This window comes from Tinamus guttatus, unplaced genomic scaffold (assembly GCF_059628265.1).
Source record: "Tinamus guttatus ecotype Peru unplaced genomic scaffold, ASM5962826v1 Tinamus_guttatus_pri_ptg000459l, whole genome shotgun sequence".
Classification (NCBI taxonomy): Eukaryota; Metazoa; Chordata; class Aves; order Tinamiformes; family Tinamidae; genus Tinamus; species Tinamus guttatus.
Window position 1 is genome coordinate 3,427,412 of NW_028288993.1, and position 3,052 is coordinate 3,430,463.

Sequence of the window (3,052 nt, forward strand, 5' to 3'; positions counted from 1 at the left end):
AGCGAGGCTGAGCACAGCGCTGCGCGGGCGCCGGGCGCGCAGGGAGCCAGAGCCCGGCCACGGGGAAGGCTGGGCCCAAGGGCAGGCGCACGCCAGGCTGGGGATGGGGCCGCGTCTCCCTGCCCGGTACCTTCACCTCCACCCCGCCAGGCACCGCGGCTCCGCGCAGCCCATCTGCAGCGGGCACCGCCGGCATCGCGGGGCTGAGGGCACGCGGTCCCTGCCGCTAACGCTCCCCAAGGCGCTCCAGCCTCGCGCAGCATCGTCTCCTCCTGCAAAACACCCCGAATCCCCCCAAATCCCATACGGAGAAGAAAGAAACGCTGCTGATGTCATCTGGTTGCATCACGCGCGTCCCCGGGGAGGTGGCTGCTTCGCACAGCAGATGCTCCCGATGCCGGCGCCTTCAGCCCCCGGGCGGGCGCGCGCAGCGGCGGCGCGGACGGGCGCGGAGCGGCAGCCGGCGGCACCTACCTGCTTCTCCTCTGCGCGGAGGGCGGCGGCGGGAGGGCGCGCGGGGCCCGCGGCGGCGGCCGGCGGCGGGGAGGAAACAAGAGAGGAGAGAGCGTGAGGGCTGCGCGGGGCGGCGCGGGGCGGCCGCGCGTCCCGCCGGCTCACCTGGGTTCCCCAGCTTGCTCTTGTACCGCAGCGCGGTGCTCATGGTGCCGCCGCGGCGCGGAGCGGTGCGGAGCGGAGCGCAGCGCTGCGCGCCCACAATAGCGCCGTGCGCGCCCGGGGGCCGCCCCGCCGCCGCGGCCAATCCCGGCGAGCGCGGCCCGCCCCGCTCCGCCCCGCGGAGCTGCGCGGCCAAGGGCTGCGCGCTGCGCGGGGGAGCGGCCCGGCCCCCGGCACCGCGGAGCACGGCCCGGCCCTCAGCACCGCTCCGCGCCCGCGCAGCCCGTTAAACCACGCAGGGAGCAGGGAGGGGAGCGGCAAAGCATCGCGCTGAGGCTCTTCACACTCCAGCAGAAACACAACCGCTACATGGATATATACATACACACACACAGATATTTTAGTTGACTAGGAACCAAAGAGGAAATATGCTCAAATTTAGCCCCTCACAATACAGTGGGAAGCAGTGAATCACACAGCAAATGTACTAAGCAAAAAGGAGTTTCCATTAAATAGAATCATAAAATCATTATAGTTGGAAAATAACCCCGAACCCTTTCAGGAGGGGATATTTCACTTAAGAGGTGTCAGCACCGCTATGGAGAGGCAGGAGTAGCACCCAACAACTTTAATACCCTGCAAACACACTACTGACTGGCGATTTAAGAAGCTTCTAGAAAAGACAGCTCAAAAAGGATGGTAAAAAGCGGCAGCTGATGCCTCAGGAACCCCAGTTCCTTTCGTTCAGTTTTTTGGGGACAGGGAAGGTCATTTCTACGTTTCAAAGACTGGTAACGAACCAGACTTGAATCCCTCCTCAGTAGCGGGTAGCCTAAGTGGGAAACAGCAACAGCTGCACAAACCGTGGGGAGGCCCCTGTGCGGGAACCAGCCACGCCTGGTGCCACCGCAGCAGCTCCTCAAAGTCCTGCAGCCACCACACGCTGATGCTGCCATCTCCTCCAGCCTCCTTCCCAAGGACATCCCTCACTCCAGAGCAGTGAGACACGAGCAAGGCAGCCGGCTGGCCCTGCCAGGCACGTGTGCCTGAAATGCCCCTGCAGCCAGCACAGCTGCTTTTTACTCACCGATTCAGCATCAGGGGAAACAAAAATCAGGTAGTTGTTACCACAGTTGTTTGTGTTTTAAGTGCTAGACAGCCACAGGCCACAAGAGACTCCAACCGCACTTAAGGGCACGAAAAACCCCCTCAACCTTTCAGAGTTCACCACAGCTGTCAAAGCTGAGGAAGAGCCAAGGGCCTGCAGCCACCCAGCCCCAGTGCTGCCACGCTGAGCCCTTCCCATAGCCACACGTGGCCCCTGTCCCAGGGCTCCTACCTGGAGAAGGCCTGGGTGGAATTTCCAAGGGAAAATGAGGGCGTCTTCCACCACTTCAGCAGGTCGACCCAGGACTGGGAAAGCAAGGTCAGAAAACAGGACTGAGTCCTCTCTTCAGGGAGCTTCAGGGAAGCAAAGACCAGCTCAACAAAGGCACGTTCCCCCCATGAGCTGTGAAGTCTTTTAACAAAATCAAGTTCAACCGTAGCAGAGGAACATCTGCCATCAAAGAATACGTGCTCTGTAGAGCATGTAGAAATTAAACCTACTTTGAGAGGAAACACTCAAAGGGGTATCAGTAGTAGTACAGCACGGTCTGGGGTCCGACTAGAGCCGAGGTTGAGCCAAAATGCTGCAACTGGAATCCAAGGGCAGGAAGAGGCAGCAACTATCACTCACTGAGCAGCACCTGCTTGGGAAGACACGTTCAGCCCAATTTCCCACACAGGGATCGTGGCTGTGATTTTAGATGCCTTCCTTTAAAAAAGGAGAAAAGATCTGTTTTTAATAAAATTGAAGACTAGATGCTTTTGAAAGCCTGCTCCCCCACTAACTCGCTTGGAAGGGGAACCATTGAGGTTACACCTTTGCACAGAAAACCAGGGGGTTATCAATAAAATGTCTCGGTTTCTCAGGAAGGGTAGAGCTCTCCCTCCTCTCACAAGCACAAATGGACAGCACTGCCTTTAAAGATAATTGCAAAACATGATGCATAATTTTTAAGAAAAAAACATACAAAATGAACGCATCATGCAGTACATCTTCCTCATCTCATGGGAAAAAGCTTACATCTAAACCTCTCCCACCTTGGCCTCAGACAGGTCTTCATAAACATCTGAAGACATTTTTTTAAACAAACACAAATCAGCCACCCCATTTCTTCTTTCAACTTCACTCCAGCAGCCTCTGAGATTACCACGTAATGTCCATCTTATGAAGTTTAACTCCAAACACAAGCCAAATATGCATCCCTGTGAAGCAAGAGATTTGCTAATGCTGTTCTGATTAAACAGTCATTGCCAGACAACAGAATTAGGGCTAATTGTTACATGAAAGATGCCCCAATTTAGTAAAGAAGACAAAGTGTCTCAATCCGTA

The 3,052-nt window shown here is 56.6% G+C and overlaps 1 protein-coding gene across 1 annotated transcript in view; it reads right to left on the reverse strand.

Moving 5' to 3' along the window:
• The window catches only part of SEPTIN5 (septin 5), a 39,163-nt gene extending 38,667 nt beyond the window's left edge, over positions 1-496 (reverse strand). Inside the window, exon 1 of the mRNA XM_088532317.1 lies at positions 475-496. The gene's annotated coding sequence lies outside the window, so the exon portion shown is untranslated. The remainder of the gene's footprint in view (positions 1-474) is intronic.
• Positions 497-3,052: the final 2,556 nt, after the last annotated feature.